General features: G+C 42.6%; 1 long non-coding RNA gene across 1 annotated transcript; it reads left to right on the top strand.

Moving 5' to 3' along the window:
• Positions 1 to 1,122: 1,122 nt before the first annotated feature.
• LOC115517631 lies at positions 1,123 to 25,814 on the top strand. The gene is made up of 2 exons (XR_003969991.1): positions 1,123 to 1,343; positions 25,672 to 25,814. It is a non-coding gene; the product is annotated as an uncharacterized LOC115517631 (long non-coding RNA).

The raw sequence follows: 25,814 nt of genomic DNA, 5'->3' as shown, positions 1-25,814 counted from the left end.
TTACAAGTTTATGTAGATCAAAACTTTCAAGAGCAAATCAATTAAGGTACAAACTAACCATATATAAAAAAAACAAATGTAGTATGGTGGAAAGAGGGAGTGCTTTGGATTCAGGCAGACCAGAGGGCTTATAGCCATGTTGTGGCATTCATTATACATATGTCTCTATCTGCACAGGTGTAAAATGGGGACAATGATATTGTGGGGGCCATTTGTTATTTTGGTGGCCCAGCATCCCAAATGATAGTCCTCAGCAGATCATCCTGTGGTGTGGTCTTAGTTGTGGGTGATATCCTTTAGTTCTTTCTCAAGCCTGGTTTTTCAGCCTTCATCTAAACTCCATGAACTACCAAGGAGCATTTGAGATGTCTATTCAAAGTAGGTGTCTATTATTTGCCATTAGGCATCTTGACTAGAACACATACCCCACAGTTTGTTGGAGAATTAAAAGAGATAATATGTATAAAGAGTTGAGTAGAGTGACAGGTACATTGTATGGATCAATAAACTGTAGCTACTATCATTACACTCTTTTATTTGCTGCTATGATATTTACAGTTTTAATTGGTCCTGAGCAACTTAAAGGTATGAGATGTGATAATTTAAAACTATGCCAAGGAACTAATTTGAATCCACCAAGTTGGTGGTTACAGGAGCCATTTACTTAGCTAATGAGAGAGCCTAACAAATCACTCAATATTCACATATCGATGTGAATATTGCTATTCTCTACTCAGTAGACCAGTAAGTCAGGATCCTTTCAGAAAAACAAGTCTATTCCACTTAGTTCAATTGAGGGAATTCCATAAGCAGCAGAAATTATACACAGGAAGAGCTAAAAGTCCTTTTATGGAATGGTGAAACAACCCATATTATAGAATCAGCGGGAAGCTACATCCATCCCTAGAGCTAAAGGAGCAAAGGGACAAAAACAGAGCCTGGGTGTTGGGGCCGCCCAGTGGGAGGGGAGATCACAGAGGGAGGGACTGAGGAGAAGAAGGTAGAACTCTAGAGGAGATAAGCCACCACTGGAGAGGTTTCCTCCAATGGTTGGTGGTTGAGGGTTGAGGGGAGGAGGAGGGACGGGTGTAGGGACGGGAGTAGAGGTGTCTCCTTTCTTCTCACCTTCTTATCTCCCTCCAGGACCACCATTAGCCAAACCTAGCCTGGAGCCAGTTAGCAAGGGAGGCTGGGAAATGGGGTATCCAGGATTCCCCCCCCCCCCCCCCCCCCGCCGCCCACCTGCTCCCAAGACACACAGCAGAGCAGGGGAAGGGAAGAGAAAGGATCTCTGAGCAAGCAGAGAAAAAACCAGATGAACAGTTTGGTAAATTTCATTAAAGGTAAGAAAGAATCATTTATACTTTTAAAAGTTAACATCTAATGGCATTTTATTAGGGGAATTACATTCTAGATGGATATTTGCTAATTGGGACACACAAGAAATAACCCAGGAAGATGCCTAGGGCTTGCAGTGATCCCTCTTTCAACACTTACTCATTTATTCAATCAGCAACTACTGATTAAGTGCCTAGTATGCCTTAGTCTCTCTGCCAGGTACTGGAGATTAAAAAAAAAAAGTTAAACGAAAAAGACACAATTCTATTTCATAAAGCTACATTTTAGTGGGGGAGCAATTTATACCATGCCTAGTGAAAGCCTGGCATGTAGGAAGCACTCAACAAATGCTTGTTTTATAAACAATTCTATAAATGAATAAAGACTATATCGGTTAAGCACTTCACCCCAACCATTGTTCTGGACATTATTACCGATGAGAATAAAAGGTGAAAATAAGGACTGTAACTGATATTTTAATTACAAGAGAAGGGTGAAAGAGCTGATGAAAAAATGTATTAGAATTGGAATCTGATTCTCTGCGTTTACATGTACTATTTAATTTTAAGAAATAGTTATTGAGTGCTTACTATATGCTGGATATCAATAGGAAAGAGGAAATATCAATGAACAAGAAATATCAAAGAACAAGGAAAATATCAATGAACAAGAAACAATGATCTTTGCTCTCATGAAACTCACAGTCCAGAGGAAAATACAGGTAAATAAATGGGCTATTTTATGAACAGTTATGACGAATGGTATGAGCGGCTAAGAGCACAGACATAGAGTCAAATAGGCAGATCAGGGTTCTAATGCCTGCTCTTCACAAGCTGAGTGATTTGGGGCAGGTCAATTTGGCTAAGTTTCAGTGTCATCTGTAAAACGGGTGAGTAGTGATGCCTTTTCCTTCGTATTAAGCACGTGAGAAAATGCACGTGCCTGGTACAGTTGGTGCTCAGTAGAGGTTAGCAACTGTTCTTTGTAGGTAATAATAATATACGCTATATTAAGAACAATTCCCCCCCAAATGTAGATATGTACCCAAACATTGTCCAAAACCTTAGCAATAGGCAAAACAAGGGGCACGTGGGTAGCTTAGCTGGTTAAGCGTCCGACTTCAGCTCAGGTCATGATCTCACAGTTTGAGAGTTCAAACCCTGCATCGGGCTCTGTGCTGACAGCTCGGGGCCTGGAGCCTGCGTCCGATTCTGTGTCTCCCTCTCTCTCTGCCCCTCCCCCATTCGTGCTCTGTCTCTGTCTCTCAAAAATAAAGAAATGTTAAAAAAATTAAAAAAGAAATAGGTCAAACAGATTATTGGATGTCTTTTCAATATAGTGCTGTTGTGGTAGAGCAGACCCATTCTAGGATTAACCGATTTGCTAGCACTGTGTACCTTTTTTGGACTTTCTATTTACTATTGGTTCAGATATTTTACAATTTTGGAAAAGAAGACATTAATTTATTGAAAACTGATAACAACACAGATGATTTTTGTCTATTGCCAATACGAATGAAATGATTTCTGTTCCGTAGAAGAGATGACCCTAGAGGTTCCTGCTTATTGCCCTATAAGACATTAGCCAACTTGGTACCTAACCCACTTACCTTGTTCTAAGATTTTTTTTTTTAATGCCTTTGTGATGACTTATGTAAACCTCTGTTGCTCAAATGCTCCTTAAATCGGCTTTATCATTTTACTGGCTACCCCTTTAATTAATAAAACGAATACTTTTTTTAAACCTTATGTTTCTGCTATTTTATACAGTCACGTTTTTAACTTTTTGAAAATTGTCCCTTCACAAATAAAGGTCAATCTAGGCTTCCATGGGGGAGCATACAGTGCAGAGCTGAGGACCAGGCAGGGCTCCCCAGAGAAAGTGGTACCTAAGGAGGGACAGGGATAAGAAGTTCTCAAGCTGGGGCACCCAGGTGGCTCAGTCGGTTAAGTGTCCGACTTCAGCTCAGGTCGTGATCTCATGGTTCGTTGGTGAGTCTGAGCCTCATGTCGGGCTGTGTGCTGACAGCTCAGAGCCTGGAGCTGGCTTCTGGTTCTGTGTCTCTCTCCCTCTGCCCCTCCCCCACTAGCACTCTGTCTCTGTGTCTCTCACAAATAAATGAACAATAAAAATCTTTTTAAAAAAGTTCTCAAGTTAACTCAATGGATTAGATGCAAGCCCATAGACACATTACTTGGGTTAAATTTACTGTAGAAAAATTTGGTTGAAGTCGGCCTAACTGATGTGGAAGAAACTTGGTATTGCTTAGCTAAAAACGTGGATTGGTTTAAACTATTTCAAGGGTGTTTTTACGGTTTTCAAAAATGGAAGTAAAGGGCTCACTCTGGTGCCACATGCAGACTGGGAGGTTCATCGTTCCTGCTAAATGAGATGAGCAGTTCACTGCATTTTCTAGATCGAGGCAGACATGCTGAGAGATTTCTGCGCGGGCCCAGAACTGAAAAAAGCGTGGTGTAGAGGGCATTGTAAGGAGTGGGTTTCAGCCCCCAGATATACTTTGTCAGAATTTGCATGCCACAGACCCTGGGGCTCTCATGTGGCTGACTTCACTCATTTGCATGATTCACTGGGCCTTTAGGCACATCTGCTCTCTCCTTGAAGAAAACACCGGCCTCAGCCTGTTAGCAATATTGTCACCCAAGAAATCTTGCTAAACACCACTAGATGGAAAAACAGACTTCAGGCAAACTTTTAAAGCATGTATCAATCACATATGCCTTGTAATGATTTGATTACATGAAAGTCACTCATTTTAGACCGTGAATACCTTGTGTTTAAGGACTGTAATCAATTCATCTAAGTTTATTTTTATTTATTTTGAGAGAAATAGAGAGAAAGAATGGGAGGGACAGAGAGAGAGGAAGAGAGAGTATCCCAAGCAGGCTCTACACTGTCAGCACAGAGCCCGATGCGGGGCTCGAACTCACAAACTATGAGATCATGACCTGAGCTGGAATGAAGAGTCGGACGCTCAACCGACTGAGCCATCCAGTCACCCCTCCAATTCATCTTTATAAGTATGGAGACAGGGAGTTTGAATATCCAGTTACTGAACTGGGATGCTCATCCCATGTTGCTTGATTGTGAATTGATTGGTATTTGAGGTGTTCTTCTTCACGAGCAGGAGAGGTTGTGCTTAATTTCACTAGTGCTTTAGGTCTACCTGGGCTACTGGTGTTTATTGGTGGTCCTCTCAACAGCCACCTCCTACACGCAGACTGCCTGGCGGCCATGGTTGAGACCACCCTGTGTCTTCTGAATATGGTCATTGCCATGCCTGCTCCATAAGAACCTGGGATGGGGGTTCTTCTTCTGAAGCACATTGAGCTGTGCCCTCATCCAAGTGCGCCTCTCTTCAGATGTTAAGAGAACAGGAGGTACTCCTGCGGTGCATTGAAGCCTGCAGTAAGTGATGCTGATGTTTGCCCCAAACCCTCTGTCAGATAATAATCTATCTTTACATCAGTCTGTATTCTCTTACACAATGCCCGTCACATAGCAGGCATTCAGTGCTGTGCATAGTGATCAATGAGATGACCTTAGAGGCAAAACTTCTAAATATTGGTTGGGAGGGCAGAAAGCTAGTTGATGAAAGATCAATGATTAAGAGGAGAATTAACTCTGATAAGCTTTATAACTGTTCTTGTCTTCTTTTTGTTTTGCTTGAAAAACAGGAAATATTCAGGGTGCATGGATGGCTCAGTTAGTTAAGCATCTGACTCTTGATTTTGGCTCAGGTCATGATCTCACAGTTTGTGGGATCAAGCTCCGCATTGGGCTCTGCATCGAGCCTGTGTGGGATTCTCTCCCTTTCTCTGTCCCTCCCTTGCTCACGCTTTCTCTCTCTCTCTCAAAATAAATAAATAAACTTAAAAAAAAGAAAAAGAAAACCAGGAAATATTCAAGTTAATCAGAGGGATTGGAGAGCTAATTGTGAAATTGAAGAAGGAAGTGTATTCCGTTATCTGTTTAAACTCGAAAAACTCTGGTTGTCCCATTAAAGAAGAACAAAAGATACATGAATGCTGAATGTAGAGGTTCTTGAGGAAAATCTAGATAGATAGATTTTCTGGAGCTAGGATAAGCTGAAATAAATGTTAGGCAAACCAAGAAAGATTAGGGACCAGTTAGGACTACACAGAACTTTGTGAAAACTGATGTTTGATCAAGCAGTGTTTCAAACAGTTATAACTACTTATAAAGACACAGAACAATCTAAATATTTCCTTTAGGGAATAGCAGGGGTAGGAGAAATTGGCATAAGAGAAATTAGCATAAAAGAGTCTGGATTTATTAAAATAAACCTACATTTGAATTGTAGTCTTATCTATTAGTTACATGATTTTAGGCAGGCTGCTTAATCTTATAGAGTCTGAGCTACTCTACCTATAAAATAGAAGTAATAGGGGTGCCTGGGTGGCTCAGTCGGTTAGGCATCCGGCTTCGGCTCAGGGCATGATCTCGCGGTCCGTGAGTTCGAGCCCCGCGTCCGACTCTGTGCTGACAATTCAGAGCCTGGAGCCTGTTTTAGATTCTGTCTCTCCCTCTCTCTCTGACCCTCCCCCATTCATGCTCTGTCTCTCCCTGTCTCAAAAATAAATAAAAGTTAAAAAAAAATAGAAATAATAATACCTAATTACCCAGAAATCCTGCAAAAGCAAAGTGAAGTGTAGGTAAAATGAACATGCACCAGAAATTGACAAACCATGCATATCCATTTTCTTTTCCCCCTGTTGCACATCCTCCCTTATGGTTAGATATTGACACGTGACTGAGTTCTGGTCAATAGAATGGAGGGGAGTGATGTGTGCCACTTTCTAAACTGACTCTTAATTTTTTTTTAACACTTTACTCATTTTTGAGAGACAGAGACAGAGCGTGAGTGGGGGAGGGGCAGAGAGAGGGAGACACAGAATCTGAAGCAGGGTCCGGGCTCTGACCTGTCAGCACAGAGCCCGACACGTGGCTCGAACTCTCAGAGCGTGAGATCGTGACCTGAGCTGAAGTTGGATGCTTAACCGACTGAGCCACCCAGGCGCCCCTAGACTGGCTCTTAAACACCACTCTCCCCATACATGGACTGTGCAGATAATGTGGAAGCCTAGAAGAGAGGAATCACAAGATGGAAGGACCCTCGGTCCCTGACTGCCTTCTGGTCAGAAATACCCACTTGGACTTTATGACAGTAAGATGTAAGCTGTTATTTAGATTTGGAAGAGTTGGCTTTACCTTGACTTATTTCATATATATATATATACATATATATTATTTTATATATACCTTCATTTATTATACACAATGTATAAAATGAGTGATCTATTTATGTATATATTTACAAACATAAATATATCATTTATTATATGTAATATATTATGTATAATATAATTATATACCTTCATTTATTATATATGATATATGATAAATATATATACTATGTAATAATATAACTATATTATATGCCTTCATTTTACATTATATATAATAACATATAGCATATACAATATATAATATATAACATGCTTAGGCCTACCGTGGGAGGGGCTTCAAAGAATTTGTAGACATATTTTATTTTATTTATTTAATTTATTTTTTTTTGAGAGAGAGAGATAGAGAGCAAGGAGGGGAGGGACAGAGAGAGAGGGAGATAGAATCACAAGCAGGCTCTGTGCTGTCAGTGCAAAGCCTGATGTGGGGCTCAAACTCATGAACCCTGAGATCACGATGATCTGAACCAAAGTCAAGAGTCAGGTGCTTAACCGAATGAGCCATCCAGGCACCCCTGTAGACACAATTTGAAACTACCACAAACCCTGCTTATGCTTTAGGGACATCAAGCCACCCCATTGATCCTTGAATTTGTGGCCAAGCTTCTCCATACTTCTTGCAGTGCCGCTGAGCCCACAAATTTACTTCCCAAATTTCTACTCACCATTTAAGATTCAGCTTAGATGCCATCTGCATTATAACGTTTTACAGCCCCACACTTGGAAGTAATTACACGTTCTTTGTTCTGCCCAGTGGGCCCCTGTTTCAATTTCCCTTAGGTGATCTGAATACATTATTTGTTGACAGATAAACGAACAGAATAATAAAATTTCAGGTGTGAAAGTGACCTTAAGTGTTACTTACAGCATCCTTTATGAGTTTATTCTTATTCATGTTTTTTCCCCTCTGAATTTTTCCTGTCTTGAAAGTAAGGAGCAAGTTTGACTTACTTTTATAACCACGCCCCACCCTTCCACTGTCAACTCTTCCAGAACTACTCTGGCCCCAGTAGACTTTCAAGGAGGGATGATAAAATGAATAAGCCTGCTTCCCTCAACACACACACACACACACACACACACACACACACACACACACTCGTGTGCATATTTTGCTAATTTGCTACTTTTCTATCAACTAGGTGATATTTGGTTTGAAGCAGTTTGGAGCAGTTGGAAGAGATACTTCCAAATGCTGAAAGAACATAAAGTGCTCTTAATTCGCCAGATGCCATCAGTCAGAATTAATGGTCTTTATCATGGCTACTGTCCAATTAACAACCACTTTCCTGGAGAAGATTGATGGTGTTGTTCCAAACAGACAAGGGTCACCCCTCAGCCCATCCTTTCACACTCCTCCCTTCTCTGACTTTCTCTTCTCCAAAGGCAGAAGTTTCTGGGCCACAGCAAATGGATTAACCAAGATCATTCTGCTCATAGTAGATATCAGTGCTCAAACAAACAACTTACTGTTGAGCAGTTTTGATTTGTAAACGGGTGAATGTTCCAAAAATTTTCAATGGATACTTTACAAGAATATCTAGTTAAAGTTCCTTAGGTGACTCACAAAACACTGTTCAAGCAATAATGTCTTCAAAACGGCAATTGGTTATATTGAAAAAAAAAATACAATGCCAGCAATGAAATAAAACTGAAAAAGAATGAGTAGAGTTTTTGCAACAACTTCTCCAGCATGTTTATGTTTGAAGGAAAAAGCTAATTTAAAGAAAGAAAAACTGAGGTAGTAGCAGAATTTGGGGGCATATATACTAAAGTCTTCTTGACCTTTTCCATGACTTTGAAGCTTGATTTATCTGGTTTGCTTTTAAATCTAACTCTGATCTCCAACTCTGCACTTTTTTTTTTTTTTTTTAAAGTATAGGCCTAGAGTCCCAGCCCTCACAAGCTTGGGAGTGGAAAATGATGTCACACTTCCTTCTTGTACTTAAATTGTGACAGCATGGGGGCCTCCCAACTGTGTTGCTGGAAATGAATCTCCTTTAAAGCATCGCCCAGATATTCCTGAGCGGCAAAATGTGCCTCTGAGCCTACAGATGCCACACAGCACTAATCCCGCTTGTCCCCGCCTACTCAGATTCCTGAGTGTCTACATCCAATGCTCACCGAGATGGTTGGCCACCTCTGCCTGTAAGCCATAGGACAGCCAGGATCCACGCCAAGTAGATTAACTCTGTATGCTTCTGAAGCTTCTGAACTTTCTGTTTGGGCTCCATGCTGAGGTGGAAGTCATCCTCCCTCCCTGACCTTGGTTGCTCATGCTTCAGGCCCCACGAGGTCTGGCTTTATCAGTTCCCACACAGCTTGGTATCCAGGAGACAGTTCTGTTAGTGTGCAACACAATAACTGTAGCACTAATCAGATTCTAATCAGACATGACTCTTGAAAGGGTTATATTTTATTTTCTTCAAGGGAATGAAAAGAAGATGGGAGGCAGGCTTTCCTAAAAATATTGTTAAGACTCAGAAGAGGAGTGGAAAGGAAGAAGAGGCTTTAAAGGGATGTGTGTCTTTATGTGCATGTCCTACTTGGCCACCGAGTGAGGTAGAGTCAGGCAAGTTATCATTAATTTATTCAGCAAACTTTTATGGAGCACCTGCTGTGTGCCAGGCGCTGTTTGTATCTGGAGAGCCAAGCAGTGAATGAAGTAGGCAAAGTCATTGTCCTCAAGGAGCTCATATTTTAGTAGAGGAGGAAGGGGGCACAGAAATAAATGGATCCATATGATAATTTCAGGTGTGACAAGTGCTATGGTGAAAAATGAAGCAGGGTAAGGAGATGGACAGACAGGTGTGGCATGCTATTTTAGGGAGCTTGGTCAGGCAAGGCCTTAATGCTAAACTTATATTTGAGCAGAAATCTGAAGGAAGTGAGGGCATAAGCCTGCAGGTGTCTGAAGAAAGAATGTTCTAGGTAGGGGGAATAACAAATGCAAAGGGCCTGATATGGAATCATGCTGGCATACTTAAGGAAGAGTGACTGGTAAGGAAAGGGTCAGGGGTGGGACATGAGGTTAGAGCTAACCCAAGCCAGATCACACACAGCCTGTAAGTGATAAGAAGTGAGAGAGAAGGGATAAGAAAGGGATAAGTAAGTGATAAGAAGTTGGAGAGAAGGGATAGGTTGTTGCATATGTTTTAAAAGAACCATGCTGGCTCCTGGGAGGATAACCAGGTATGGCTGGGCAGGAGGGAAGCAGGGACGCCAGTTAAGAGGCTGTGACAATTATTCAGGCTGGAGACGGTGCTGGGAGATGGGGTCTTGCTGGTGGCCTGGTCCCTGTGGATGGAGCATGCCTCTGAATAGCAAATGAGTGTGAATCTAGAACCTTTTATCTTGTCCTGGGGGTATACTTTGAGGTGCAGCTCTCTGACTTCCATGTCTCACAGCAAGAAAGAGATTAACTGGGATGGATATAATTGAATGAGTAGGAACATAGGGTCATCAGAGACCCTCAGGAAAATCCCCAAGTGGGAACTGAGACTCTGGCATCTCCTTGTAATTCTTTTTCTGTGTCCAGGAAACAGGCGGGACTCGTGGAAGATCATTCGTCTTAAAGAGTGCATGCCAGAGTGGCTACTTCAGTTTAGTTAGGATGCTTTCAGCTCTGAGGAACAGAAATCCCATTCAAATGAACATACACAGTGAGGAAATCATCTCCCATACAGGACCTCCAGAGGTATTCTGTTTGCTCGCTCATTTTGCTATCAGTAGCTTCATAGAGAGTACCCCACGACCTGCTTGACTCTTCCTTTTTCCCCAACACTTAACTTCCAGTTATGTGCACTATGAAATGCACTTACTTATTAAGTTTTTAGTATTGTCTTTCTTTTTCCATTAGCATTAAGCTCCAAAAGGGCAGGGATTATTATTTTGTTCCTTACGTATCCTAAAAGCCTAGAATGGTGCCTAAAACCATGGACGCACTTAATAAATATTTGTTGAATGAATGAGTAAAAGAAAGAAACGTCTTCCTTTCGATCTCAAATGAGGCACATGGGGGTGACATGATGGCCCCATAGTTTCTCTCCTGGGGACGTAAGAAAAAAAAGTCAGGAAACTCTGCATTTACTGGAACAGTTTCCCTGTGGCAGCCAAAGGCACCAGGCTGTAAACTGCAAACCATACCCCATTGTTTGTTCCCCAAGTACTGAATGAGGAATGCTAGGTTCAGGATAGTTCCAAGGATCTTCGGGCTTAACCAAGTGGTGGATATCACTTGACAATGTATTTGGTAAAGATTAGAGTGTGTGGTCCCTCTGACTGGTCTCAGCCTCTGGACTTTGTGTCCCAACCAATGGCATCCTAACTTTGGCAGACTCTACATTCATGAGAAAAAGAAGCACTCGATACCATTCCCTTTAGGCTGCAGATGTGGTCAGTTCATTTTATTAGTGTCTGCTTATTAAGCCTCCCTTCCTTTGTTCTGTGCACCGTGAAAGATGCACAGTGACCAAGAGATAGTTGTGGTTCTCAAGTTTAGTGAGGGAGCCAGTTTGGTGCAGGAGGCAAACATACAAATAGGTAACTGTAATAAAATGTTATAGGCGTGGAATTGGATGTATATACCAGGCACAGTTGGAAGAAGTGATCAACTTCATGTGGAGGGAATAGAAAAGACTGCAGAGAGGCAAGGGACTAGTAAGTATGGTTTTGAAGGTGAAAAGAAGTTTACCAAGCACCTATTGGACAGGAGAGGGCACAGTGGCACTCCAGGGAGAGCAAATAGCAGGTACAAAGATATGGGTGTAGAAAGCAGCACTGTGTATTTAGAGAACCACAGCTGATTATGTATTTCTGGAGTACAAAGTGCCAGGAGGGGAGTTACCGAAATTGAGGCTGAAAAGCTGGGCAGGGGCCAGAGTAATAACACTTTGTATGCTCCGATAAGGGGCTCAGGCTAATTTTAGTTGATGAGTTTTCAGGAGGAGACTGAGAGAATTAGATTTGTGTTTAGAAAGATCACTGTGGCATTCAGGGCCAGATGGATTTCAGAAGGGCAAACTGGAGTCCAGGAGAACCACTCGCACAGGAGAAATAATAAGCCTTGCCCAGTTCCTACACTGCCCACCAGGTGGAGCAAGTAGGCCAGAACAGCTTGGTTGCTGGCTGGTGGGGTGGAGCAGGAGAGACCACCAGCAAGGGACTGTTTTCAAGAGCAGGAAGCTTCTAAGTCAGGTGTTCATAACTCTGGAAATAACTGTCTTGACTAAAAAAAAAATCTCTAGAAAAAGCTGGAAGTCACTTAAATGTCCACAAATAGAGAGCCTGTGTGCTATCACGAAACATCCAAGTATTGGATGACTGAGAAACAATTTAAAGGAATGAAGTAGCTTCATGAACACTCATGTGAAAAAAAAGTCCAAGTGAAAAAAGCCAGTTGTAAAATAGTGTATAATATGATTCTTGCTATGCAAATCTCTAGAAAGATGATGATAAAATTGATATTAGTGGTAATTTCAAGAGAGGGTTTGGGGGCTATTAATTGTGAGTGAGTGTGTGTGTGTGTCTGTGTGTGTGTGCGTAACCATTTTATTGAGGTATAATTGGCATACGATGAGCTGCACATATTTAAAATGTACAATTTAATAAGTTTTGACATACATATACAACGATGAAGCCATCACCACAATCCAAAAATATATCCATTGCCCTCAAAAGTTTTCCTCACATCCCTTTGTAAGCCCTCCCTGCCATTCTTCCCTGTCCCCCATCCCCAGGAAACCACGGATCTGCTTTCTGTCACTAAAGGTTTGCATTTCCCAGAATTTTACATAAATGGAATCATGCAATATGTCTTGTTTTTCGTCTTGCTTCTTTCGTTGAACAAAATTAGAGATTCATCCACATTGTTAAGTATATCAATAATTAATTCCTTTTAATTACTCAATAGCATTACATTGTATGGATGTTTCACAATTTGCTTATCACTCACCTGCTGATGGACATTTGGATTATTAATAGCTTGGGGCTATTGTAAAAAAAAAACCAGAAAACAAACAAAAAACCCACTAGGAAAATTTGTGTACCAGTCTTTGTGTTTTCATATGCTTTCATTTCCCTTGTGTAAATACATAGGAGTGGACTGTCTAGATCATATGGTAGGTGTAGGTTTAATTTTTTAATAACCTGAAAAATTGGTTTCCAAAGTGGTTGCACCATTTTACATCCTGCCAGCACTGTATGAGCATTTCTGTTTGTCTATATCTTTGCCAGTATCTGGCATGATCAGACTTTAAAATTTTAGCTCTTTGGGACACCTGGGTGGCTCAGTCGGTTAAGTATCCGACTTCGGCTCAGGTCAAGATCTCATGGTCCGTGAGTTCGAGCCCCATGTTGGGCTCTGTGCTGTCAGTTCAGAGCCTGGAGCCTGCATCAGATTCTGTGTCTCCCTCTCTCTGCCCCTCCCCCACTCATGCTCTGTTTCTCTCTGTCTCTCAAAAAATGAATAAACGTTAAAAAAAAATTGTTTTAGGGGCGCCTGGGTGGCTCTGTCGGTTGGGCGTCCGACTTCAGCTCAGGTCACGATCTCACAGTCTGTGAGTTCGAGCCCCGCGTCAGGCTCTGGGCTGATGGTTCAGAGCCTGGAGCCTGCTTCTGATTCTGTGTCTCCCTCTCTCTCTGCCCCTCCCCTGTTCATGCTCTGTCTCTCTCTGTCTCAAAAATAAATAAATGTTAAAAAAAATTGTTTTAAATTTTAGCTCTTCTAATGGATGGCTTAAAGTTTCATTTCTTCGATGATTAACAATGTACATGTTTCATATACTTATTTCCCATTTATAGATCTCCTTTGGTGAAGTGTTTATTCAAATTTTTGTGGGCTATTGACATTTATATTTCACTTTATACTTCTTAAAGTTTTTTTTTTGTTTTGTTTTGTTTTTTGAGATAGAGAGAGATAGAGTGTGAGCAGGGGAGGGGCAGAGAGAAAGGGAGACACAGAATCTGAAGCAGGCTCCAGGCTCTGACCTGTCAGCACAGATCCCGATGCAGGGCTTCAACTCATGAAACATGAGATCATGACCTGAACCAAAGTTGGATGCTTAACCAACTGAGCCACCCAGGTGTCCCACTTCATAAAGTTTTAAATTTTACAATGAGCATATATCTCTTTTGTAATTAAAAAAAAATTTAAAATATCTCAACCCAGAATACAACAATAATTACGACTTGAACTTTGAACTTAATAGCAGTATATTATGCTAGGGTAAATGCAAATCCTGATTATACCCTTAAAAGATGACATATTTGGTTTTCCATTTCAAATTAGTAGGAAAAGAGACCTCAAAATCATTATGATTCTTATTTCCATTGATGAATGCATGTGAGCGATACCGTGAGTTTAGACTCCAATGAGGCGGGCTTCAAAACTCACAGCCCTTCTACTTATCAACCCCGTGTTCTTGGGAAAATGCTGACAGCTTCAATTTTTTTTTTTTTTTTTTAGAGAAAAGACATGCCCCTTATCCTGTAAGTTCATTATGAGGATTAGACCTGATATTGTAATGAGCATGCACAATAAATAGCACATCCCACGGTTCCACAAATATTAGAACTTCTACGATAAGCAGCTTGAGTGTCTTGACAACCAGATGTTCAATGCTTAAAATTCAAGCAAGGGCTAAAATAAAGCACAGTCACAGTATTTTGTAAACGAACTTTTGAAACTAGTGTCAAGACAGGCAACCTCCTTTGTGATAACAGAGATCACTGGCCCTCCCTCGTCCCCCTTTGCTTTTAAAGAATCTGAAAGAAGAGCTCTGGTTGCATTTGGTTCTGAAAGAGGGGAGAACAGGAAACAGGAAACTTAGGCTGAAAATGGACTTGACTGAGTGAACATGTAGCGCATGTTGACTTTCTTTGGACGAATCCTCAATATCTTCTGTTGCTCAACCCACCAGGTGGTCTTGCAGGTGCCCATGGTACCCGGCAGGGTGTGGCAGAGATGGTGCAGGGCTAATGTGCTGCACGTTTCAAATTGGAGTTAAGGGCAAGTCAGGGCTGTTGAATTGGTGTCTGTCATAAATTGCTGTATGTTGTGTATTGCAGTGGAAAGAATCTTGGCAGCCACAGCCCAAGAGAAGCTTTTGGAAGGGAAATAAATGTGAGGAACATCAGCTGAACCCATGGCTAGAGAAAGGAACTCAGAACTTAAGACTCCTTCATGCCTAGCCCTTGCTTCTTTAAGAGGCCCAGATTGGGGCGCCTGGGTGGCTCAGTCGGTTAAGCGTCCGACTTCAGCTCAGGTCACGATCTCACAGTCCGTGAGTTCGAGCCCCGCGTCGGGCTCTGGGCTGATGATGGCCCAGAGCCTGGAGCCTGCTTCCGATTCTGTGTCTCCCTCTCTCTCTGACCCTCCCCTGTTCATGCTCTGTCTCTGTCTCAAAAATAAATAAACGTTAAAAAAAAAATTAAAAAAAAAAAAGAGGCCCAGATTTACAGGATGCACCCTCCCCTTGAGCCCCACGACCCTTTGCGTCTTCTTCAGTTATAGCACCAATGGTCTGGTATGGTGGTTACCTGTTCTATAAGCTGTGAGTTCTTAAGGATTATCGTTTGTGTATTTTTCCAATTTTGTGTATCTTCAGCATCCGGCACAAAGCAGATTCTCAATGAAATTTATATATGTGAGAGTAATAGAGGAGGGTAAAATGTTTGCTGTCCAGCAGCACAACAGTCCAAGCAGAGTGGATTCAGTTTCAGTGAAAGGTTCTTTTGTTTGGTGGGGCACCTGGAAAGGTTGAGCTGAGTCTGGAGCCTGGGGCTTGAGTGAGCAGGATAGCTGTGCATTATGGAGGAGTGTGGAGTTGGGTGTGGGGGGAGGGTGGGGTAGGAAAGCAATGGGAAGAAGGGAGAGGATTACGTGAGATACTCATAGAGCAAAGCAGACAATAAATAGTACTTCTCCAGGGCCTGGTAGCTGAAGGGTTTTATTTTGTTTTGTTTTGTTTTGCTTTGTTTTGTTTTCATAGGGATGTTTAATATTCATATTGAAGTTGTTCGAGTTGCAACAGTGTAAGCCTGTCCTTGCCCTCCAACATCCTTGATAAAGTCTACATGTTCAGATAGGCCTGTAGTGTGGGTTCACTGTAGAAACGAGCAAGGGGTTGAGTTTCCACCTGGGTCAGGGACAGCAAAGATGAGACCATTTTCTGAATGAACTGGGGCAGTGGAGCCAGGAGTTGGAGGTAGCAACAAGCCATAACAAAGTCAACTTACAAAAGTAAGTGGAAATCTTGGGTAAGGCTTCCCAGCTTCCCTTTAGACACAAATTTGGGAGTCTTAGCTCATTTTTTTTTTTTTTTTTTTTAGTTACAGTGATTTTATTTTGTTTTATTATTTTTTTAAACGTTTATTCATTTTTGAGAGAGAGAGAGAGAGAGAGAGAGAGACAGAGCTGTACGGGAAAGGGCAGAGAGAGAGGGAGACACAGAAACCGAAGCAGGCTCCAGGCTCTGAGCTCTCAGACACAGAGCCCGATGCGGCGCTTGAACCAACAGGCTGTGAGATCATGACCTGAGCCGAAGTCGGACGCTCAACCGACTGAGCCACCCAGGCACCCCAGTCCTAGCTTATTTTGTCTTACCATGCAGAGGGATCACAGCTGAAGTGTATGGTGCAAAATGAAGGAGGTAGGAAAGGAGAAAAGAACCAGAGTGAGGAGAAGATGCTTTTCCTTCACTCAGGCTTTCTGGTCTACCTGAGGTATAAATGCTATGTGTGGAAAGACTGCCAATAATGTAGGACAGCGTAAGAGTAACGGAGGGAGCAAACATCAGCGTAAGAGCTTAGGGGCAGGAAGTAGAAATTCTCACAAAGGAGATCAGTCTTGAATTAACCTTGAAGAATGGATCTACTGCTTAAAAGAAGTTTAATATCTATATTTCCATATATAGTTATATGTAAATTATTTATCTATTTTCTTCTCTTATCGAGGAGAGTGGGGTGGGTAAGATGCTTTGGCTCTGAAATCAAACAGACCAGGCTTAAAACCCTGGCTATCAGCTGTATGACTTTGGGCAAGATAATTAAGTTATCTGAGCCTCAGTTTCTTCATTTGTAAAATGGAGATAATGAAAGTACCCACCTCAGAGAGTTGTTGGGAGATTTAAACAAAATAATCTATGAAATGTGCTATGTAGTAGGCCTGGCCCAGGATAAACACTGAGACATACTAAGTGGTATCTATTTGTCTGTACGTTTATTAAACAGCTTGGAAAATATAGGCAAAAGCAGAACTAAAAACCTTTGATAGTATCACTACCCAAAGAAGAAAACCACAGTTAATGCTTTAGAGCACCTTTCCAGTTTTCAGTCAATGCACAATTTAGTTTGGCCTTTTCTCTTTTTGTATTGCCATTCCGAATATAAAATTTAAATCTTAATTTTTACTTAGTTAATGTAAGATTTTTTCCATATTATTATAATCCTTTCAAAACATTTTTAATGACTGTGATACATTCTGATTGCGTATTGTAATTTACTTAGTCATTCTCCTATTGTTAGACATTTGTGTGGATTTCAGGCTTTTCTCCCCGCCACCCCCCCGCATTCTAAATAATTCAGTAATAAACAAGTCTGTACCTAAACCCTTTCCTCTATTTTGTATAATTTCTTTAGAAACAATTCTTAGAAATGAAGTCACTGATGTAGAAGGGATCAACAGTTGTAATGCTCCCACTTACCGTCAAAAGAGTTTTGTAGGCATCAGGTGAAGGCGGAATGTGATTAACCAGAGGCCCAGGCACTCATTGGGTGATCTTTGCCGGTGGGCAGAGGCACCAGGCAGAAAAAAGTCTGGAGATGGAGATCGTTCTCTTTTTTCGGCCAATCTGTTGAATATAGTCTGAGAGAAACCTGACCCAGAGCATGAATTCCAGGAGGAGGTCTGGATGGGCTTTTTTATTATCTATTTATATTTATATTTATTTAGTTATTTTTCTCTCTTTTCTTCCCTGTGGCAAGCAGGCTTGGGATCCTCCTTGGCTCCTTCTCGGATTCCTTGCTGGGTTCAGAGGCAAATGGACTTTCTCTTGGGATCTGTTTCTCTGTGGCTGCATCTCATCCAGCATAGATAGATATGCACTGTGTCACCTTTCCTTGCAAAATGACTTACCCAATATCCTAAGTGTCTAGCTGTGATCTTGCAGAACAGCTTCATGCACAGCCTAAAGCCCAGCTAAAAATAAAAATAAAACTCCCTGTGGCTTTTGTGTCCCTTGGGGACCGCCTGGGGAGGGTTTTCCATTTGTAAACCGGAGATAAAAGTCTCAGGTGGGATTTGGGTTTCAGCGTCTCTGGCTGCATTGCCCAATATTCTCTGGATTGCTAGTGACAGAAATCCAGCCCAGGTACCTTAAAGGAAAGTGATGTGCTGGTAAATGTGTAACAACTGGCCCTTGGATGGGGGCTGTGGCAGGGGCGGGGGGTGGTTAGAAGCACCGATCTGCAGTGTTTTCAGACTTCCATGGGCCTGAAAGCCAGAAAGAGCCTACTCTGGTACACTAAGTGTGGGAGAGATGATGGACTCAGGTCACTACCCTGTGAGAAGAGCCCAGACACAGAAAATGACCTCAGGAATGATGGGGACGGGGGAGTCTAATGCTAACAGGATTCCCTGCAAACCAACCTATTTTTTTCCTACTATAGATATACTCCTTCCATATTACAAGAGACTACTGGCAGCTTCCAGGATCATGTCCTCAATCATGTCCATGTCCAGAGGGGAAAAAGGGCTTCTCTTCCAGACAGGGCTGGTTTGAAGAATCCCAGTGAAGGCTGACCAGGATAGGTGCATTGTCTGAGGGTCATGGGGTCTGTCAGAAGGGGGAGGTTGAGTTTCTGGTCAGACAAAACCAGTAATTCCCATTACAGTGACCATCTCAATACTATCAGAACCTGGTTCCCATTTCTACGAGTCTTCTAAGTGGCTGAATCAATGACAGCATTAAAGGGCTATTTCATCCTACTCGCCTTAGTATTATATTTTATAGTTAAAAAAAAATCTCAGCTAATTTCTTAGACAAAAATAATAGCCCATCAGTATTTTAAATACTTCTATTTCTCATATCACAAGTGAGGTCTGCAATATGCTCCCATGTGTTGAATAATCATATTTCTTCTTCTGTGACTGATTTTTATGTCTTCTTTTTTTCACTCAATCTCCTGAGGTTTTAGGTTAAAAAAAAAAATCTCTTCTTCAACAAGTACTACTATGATAGGAAAAGATAGGATTCAGTAGGCAGAGAGGGAAAGGTTAGGACCTGAGGTCCCTGGGTGGGGGAAAACACATATTTTGGAACAAGGCTGGGAGTGTCTGACTCCGGCCAAACCCCCTCTGGTGTAAGGTTCCTCTTAAGAATGTAACAGGCCCCACCTACTCCCCCTCAGGTTTCCCTCAGGAATTTGACAAAAGACCTGACTAGAAGTAAGTAGACCATAAAACGCATGCCCCACAAGGAAGGATATGGCCATAGACCGCCCCTCATACAATGGAATTGAGCCAGTCAGGAATGGACAACCCAGCACCTAGAGCTCAATCGAGTCAATAAGTGTAGGACATGAGAAGGAACAAGGGGGAAGGGGAGGGAGGGTTGACCAGAACCTTATAAAACAAGGTCCCTTGCCTAGTGCCTAGTGCCTAGTGCCTAGTGCGGGTATTCGCCTTCGAACGACCTCTCTGCAAAGAGACCTTTCATTCTATTCTTTCTTAAACTCTAATAAACTGTTGCCTGCTGCTCATTTTATTCTGTGTCCTCCTCTTCATTCTTCGAAGCGGTGAGACAACAAACCCTGGGTGTTGGCGTAAAAAAAAAACCTGCGACCTTACTATAGGCCAAGTGTCTATAGACACAGGAAATACAAGACCAAACAAGATAGTTTCCCATCTTCAGAGCTCTTATCCTATTCGTATGGTCTTTTTAGAAGATAATATTACTAACTTTTGTCTGTCATATTTACAGCAAAAATTCTTTCTATATGCTATCCTTCTTCTTTAATAGGTAGCTTTACATTTTTGTGTAGTTAAATCGGATCCACTTTCCCTTTAGTAAAAACTTTTTCTCTCATGCTTACAATTCCATTTCCCCTACCCAAATTCTAAGCTAATATTCATTTTATTCATTTCCTGTTTTTCTAGGCTTGAAACTTTGTATTGAATGATTTAATTTATTTGTAATTTATTGTAGTGTGTGGGTGAGCTGAGCATCTAAATGGATCTTTTTTTTCTTTTCTTTTCTTTCTTTTTTTGCCAACATTGGACTTAATGAAGTCTTCCCTTCTCCGTTGATTTGTAGAGATGACAGAATGAATTTTGCTCGCTGGAGAGGTGAGGTGGGGGTTGTTGAAGGGAAACTGGATTTGCTGAATTTAAGGAATATGTATGGAAAATGGTGAGGAAGAGAGAAGTATGGGCATATATGGGGGTGGGGTAGAGGTTTTCTGGAATAAAGGGTCCGTATAGTGCATTGATTCTTTTTTTTTATTAAAATTCTTTTTAAATTTTATTTATTGTTGAGAGAGAGAGAGAAAGAGAGAGAGAGAGCACAAGCAAGGGAGACACAGAATCTGAAGCAGGTTCCAGGCTGAGCTGTCAGCCCAGAGACTGACACAGGGCTTGAACTCATGAGATCATGACCTGAGCTGAAGTCGGGCGCTTAACCGACTGAGCCACCCGGGTGCCCCAATATATTGCAATGATTCTTAACCAGGGATGGACATACCTGTTGACCAGGCAGCTTTAAAGAAGTACCCATGTTTAGGCTCTTCCATTGGTAGGTTGATATGAGACTAGGGTTTACCTAGTTTTTAAAAAGCTCCCTGGGCACTGCTGATATGGGAAACTTCAGGGGATAAAGCTAGTCAGATGAATAGGGAGCAGACTGAGGGAGGTGTCAATGCCAAGCCCAGTTGAACTGTAGGTCCAGGAAGCCTCTGAGAGAGAGTAGAAGGAGCATGGACTCTGGACTCAGGCAGACACAGGTTTTAATCCCATTTATGCCATTTGCAGGCTGTGTGATTGGGGCAGATCACTGGTCTTCTCTGAATCTTATTTTTCTGTCCTAAACAAACTTAATAGTTACCTCATAGGATTGTGATGAATCAGTGGGAAATCAAGTATAAAATGCCTGGCTCAGCACCTGACATTTTAATTAAGTCTCCTTTCTTCCTCTTGACCAAGCCTTTGGCCCATGCCAGGCCTGCCTCATGGCTGCCTTTGAGATGAACTGATGCAAGATATTTCTAGAGAAAACATGCAAATACATGTCAGGATGAGAAACAAAGAGAGGTCCAAGTGGCCTTTAGTTCCAGACGTTTCAGCAGCCTTCCCAGAAGCTATACCTTTTTGGAGACAAACCCTCCTTCCTTAGAGAAATGTAGAGAAGCTTTGGACTTCCCAAGGATCTTGCCTTCATGAACTTGGCAAAGGCAAAATCTGGCTTCACTGTATGTAGGCCACTTTGGCTCAGTAGCAAAGATAACTCCAGCTCCTGGGCAGCTTAGTCTATAAACCAAGGATGGTTGTTGTGAAAATAAGGCAGGCAGAGTCACTTTTATGAAAGAAAATTCTCACGCAAATCTGTTTACAGAGAAAGAATCTCCTTTCTCCAGAATGGAAAATGCCATCACTTCTCCGAAGATCCACCTGCCTTAACTTCATACCATTGGTATTCATTCAGCGATTTGACAAATATTTATTGATATCACTTCTGTTTGACAAGTACTTTGGAACTGGCCTCTCTATAAGCACTCACTTGAAAACAGTTTTCCATGCTGCCCTGCATATAAGTTGACACCAAATATTTATTTTTGGGTGCTAATTAGTACTCCTTGGAGGAATGCTAATTAGGAGGCTAATCGGTATTCTTTGGAGGTCACCCATCCAAGAGGCAGTGAGGATGGGGAGAAAGGGAGAGGAGTTTGGAATCAGAAGCATGTGTCTCAAACCCTAACTCTTGATAGGAATAAGCTATGTGACTTTAAGCCGATCATGAAAACACACTGGGCCCAGGTCTTACTTTTCTTTAAAATGACTTTCTTACTCTTAAGCCAGTGCTCTCTTCCTGGAAGAGCAGATTTGGTAGGTGGAAAAGAAGAACAAACTTATTCAGTCTAGAAGATAGAAAGTTGCATGGTGGGGCACCTGGGTGGCTCAGTCGGTTAAGTGGCCGACTCTTGATTTCAGCTCAGGTCATGATCCCGCAGTTCATGGGATTGAGCCCCGTGTCAGTGATGGTGCGGAGCCTGCTTGGGATTCTCTCTCCCTCTCTCTCTGTCCCTCCTTCCCCTGCTCTCTCTCTCTCTCTCTCTCAAAATAAATAAATACAAACATTAAAAAAAAAAAAAAGAAAGAGAAACTTGCATGGTACCCGAGAGGAGAGAGAGAGAGAGAGAGAGAGAGAGAGAGAGAGAGAGATGGAGAAGCAAGCCAGCCTGCCAACGGGAGGGTGTGTTTGGGAACGAGAGGTAACACTGTGACAACGGAAGAAGGGCACTTCTGCTTGGTACACCGGTCACACCCTAAAAGCGCAGTATTTTAAGGTGGGGTCTTGGAAGTTTCTGGATGATGGAGGGGCTTGAGCTTCTGAGTGGGTGGCTGGGCGGGAGATGAACGCACCGAAGTCGTGTTGCAACGTTCCGAAGTCGGAATTGAAAGTTTCCTCCGAGTGGAGTGCTCGTCCGCTCCCCCTTCACTTCTGACAAATAGGTCAAAAGAAGGGTGGGATTTCTTTCACTTGAAGAAAGAACAATAGGACCTAGGCTTATTGGAGCAAGAGGGCCTTGAGTCATTAAGGATCTGCCTTTCCAAGAGACTTGAAATCTCCTGGCTGACAGAGGTTCAGAGGGGAGTTCATTAGTTCATTACTGACTCAATCTCTTCCACGTGCTGGACAGGTCTCCTGAATTTGCTGTGATGATCATTGTGTGTGAAAGCTTCCAGGGAGCACCTAGTGGCCTCTCTCTTATCCACCCCCTTCTAGGTGAAATCTTTTCTGAGGCTTATCTGGGTTGTAAACAGCAGGCACCTAGTTCTGGCCGCTGGGTCCCATGTGATAGCCCAAAGCTGATAAACCTGGAGCGTGCTGTTCCCCTAAGGGGTCCCTATGAAATGAAGCGGCCCAGGGTTTATCAGAAGTCACAGAATCTCAACTACTGAACTCCCCTCCCTACCTTTTTGCAGGCTGAGGAATTCAACCAAAGCAATAGAATACTGCATTTACATACAGTTCTGGTACCGTTTTAAGACCTAAGGATTTTCGGGGCGCCTGGGTGGTGCAGTCGGTTAAGTGTCCGACTTCAGCCAGGTCACGATCTTGCGGTCTGTGAGTTCGAGCCCCGCGTCAGGCTCTGGGCTGACGGCTCAGAGCCTGGAGCCTGTTTCCGATTCTGTGTCTCTCTCTCTCTCTGCCCCTCCCCCGTTCATGCTTTGTCTCTCTCTGTCCCAAAAAATAAATAAACGTTGAAAAAAAAAATTAAAAAAAAAAAAAAAGACCTAAGGATTTTCAGAGCAAAAGGCCAATGTAAGGAAACAATAAGTCTCTGGTACCGTTCAATTTCAAGGGATAACTGGGTGTTAATGGTTAGGGACCCAGCCTGCACAGGACAGTGAGATTCAGTTCACTAGGCAGTTACTGAGCTCTTATTAGATGCCAGGTTTGGGGCTGGATACTGCCAAGTGGTGACGGTGGGAGAGATCCAGAGATAATAGTGATAACGACAGTGATGAAAACAGTAACATGTGCTGAGAGCTGACTATGTGCCAGACATTGTGCTCATTTGTTTATTCCCCAAAGAGTAGGGGCTGCATAAATACTTGCTGGATGAACTATTCACTCACCCTAGCTACACTCGCCTCCTCTCTGCTCCTCAGATGCACCTCAGGGCCTTTGCAATCACTCTTTTCTCTATCTGGAAGGCTCTTCTTCCAGATATTTGCGTGGCTGGCTCCCTTACTTCCTTTGGGTCTTTACGCCAGTGTCATCTTCTCAGTGAGATCCCTTTGACCAACTGATCTAAAATAGCAACCCCGGGGCGCCTGGGTGGCTCAGTCGGTTGAGCATCTGACTTCAGCTCAGGTCATGATCTCACAGTCCATGAGTTCGAGCCCCGCATCGGGCTCTGTGCTGACAGCTCAGAGCCTGGAGCCTGCTTCAGATTCTGTGTCTCCTCTCTCTGCACCTCCCCTGCTCACACTCTGTCTCTCTCTCTCTCAAAAATAAACATTAAAAAAATAAATAAATAAATAAAATAGCAACCCCAATCACACAGCCCTCTTGTTTCCCTTTCTCCACTTTACTTCCCTCCCCACCCCCCTTAGCACCATCTGTCATACTGTATTTTACTGATGTGCTATTACCTGGTTTCCCTTGCTGGCATGAAAGCTCGACAAGGATGGGGATTTTGAACTGCTTCATCATTGCTGTAGCCCCCTTGCCTAGGTCAGATGCTCAGATTTGTTCAAGGCATGAATCAGAAGAAAATAATACTTTTTGGGTCAGTTACCTATGCATCAATAGCACTAAGGATGGTGCAGTGAAATGAGACAGACAAGGTTTTGCCCTCTAGAGACTCAGTGCCTGGTAGGGATAGGATATTGCACTAATTACATACTAATCTCCATTCTGCTGAAACAGAGCATGCTGGGTGCTTTAGCGATATTATTTCACTGAAATCTTACCACAACCCTAGGCCATTGGTACTATAAGCCACAGTTTATGGATGGTATTTTAGGTTTTTTTCTATTGCTGAAAATATCCAGCTAGGCTCGGAATTATAGAAAGGCTAGCTTTATTTAGTTGGCACACACGAATGATGATTATGTATATGAAGCTTACAGTTATAATGGTCTTTTTCATTTGTGTTATCTCCCATGAATCCTGCAAAGTATTCATCTTACTCTATAAATGAGGAAACTGAGGACGAGTTAGGTAACTTTCCGGCACCATACACCCTAGTATGTTTTCCAGATAGGATCAAACCCAATCTGTATCCTTACCACTCACTCTCATTCTGAGGAGCCCAAATGATGGAGGGACTGATGGGGGCAGGGGACAGGTGGTCAGGGACTAGATTTTCCTTAGAAGGAGGCTGCTGGGACTTCCAGATTGGAAGGCCGGGGAGAAGAGCTTGAACAAAGAACAAAGGCTTGGAGGTGGCTGTGGGGCAGGGAGAGGTGGGTCGAATAGAATCCTAGCTGGGAGGGGAGGTGTAGCTCCCATACCCTCATTCCCCGCCCCCCACTCCTTGTCCTGCGCTTTGACCTTGATACGGAGGTATGGGAGATTCTTGAGCAAGACTGGGGCAGGAATGAAAATGTTCTCTGCGGGGCTGGGTTTTTACAGCATCTCTTCTATCCTGTTTACTTAGAAATCCATCATAGCCATGTGCCTCTTATATTTATCTGGCTAACTTAGCAACATACATTTGTAACATGCTGTCTGAACCTATCATAAGACACTGCATTTGCACATATTACCCACTTCTACTAAACTTTCAAGACTTTGAGACACTCCCAACATTTCACCCCCTGAAGAGTGGGTAGTCTGACAGTGCAGGATGCTGAGAATCAGAAGGCATTGTACGTTACATACTGTCATATCCATGCAATTATCCATCCAGCATGTTTTGAGTGCCTCCTACAATCCAGGCAAGCCGCCTGGCACGAGGGATAAGAAAAGGAACAGATTAGCCTCCGTCCTGAAAGCTCTAATGTGGATGACAGCACATAAACAGGCAATCACCATACATTGTGGTAGGTGCTATGACCCTCTAGGAACTGGAGAAGCACCAGGGAGGGACATTGTATGCAGGTTGGGGGTGCGGGTGCAGGAAAAGGGTCAAGAAAGCTGTGTTCCTTAGAGAATATGGCAAATTAGGGCAACTGTAGGAGAGCTCAGTCTGGCTGCAGAGAATAGGAAGGGGTTTGAGGGAGAAATGAGGCTAGAGTGAGAAGCAAGGGTCAGATTGTGAAGGATTTATACATATATAATTTTCATTTCATTTCATTTATTTTTATTTTTTTCCCCTACAGCACACCTAAGGGGTGAAACACATCCACGAGCAGCATGGTGAGAGGGAGCCGTTGTGATGGTGAATAACCAGTGATATAGCCCTGTCCTCTCCTTCCCAGTTCAAGATTCATGATGCTTATTAAACATGTGGATTTTAGCAGAA

The sequence above is a fragment of the Lynx canadensis genome, chromosome B4 (genome assembly GCF_007474595.2).
Source record: "Lynx canadensis isolate LIC74 chromosome B4, mLynCan4.pri.v2, whole genome shotgun sequence".
NCBI classification, from domain to species: domain Eukaryota; kingdom Metazoa; phylum Chordata; class Mammalia; order Carnivora; family Felidae; genus Lynx; species Lynx canadensis.
The sequence above is the reverse complement of the archived record's forward strand: the minus strand, read 5'-3'. Positions and strand labels throughout refer to the sequence as shown.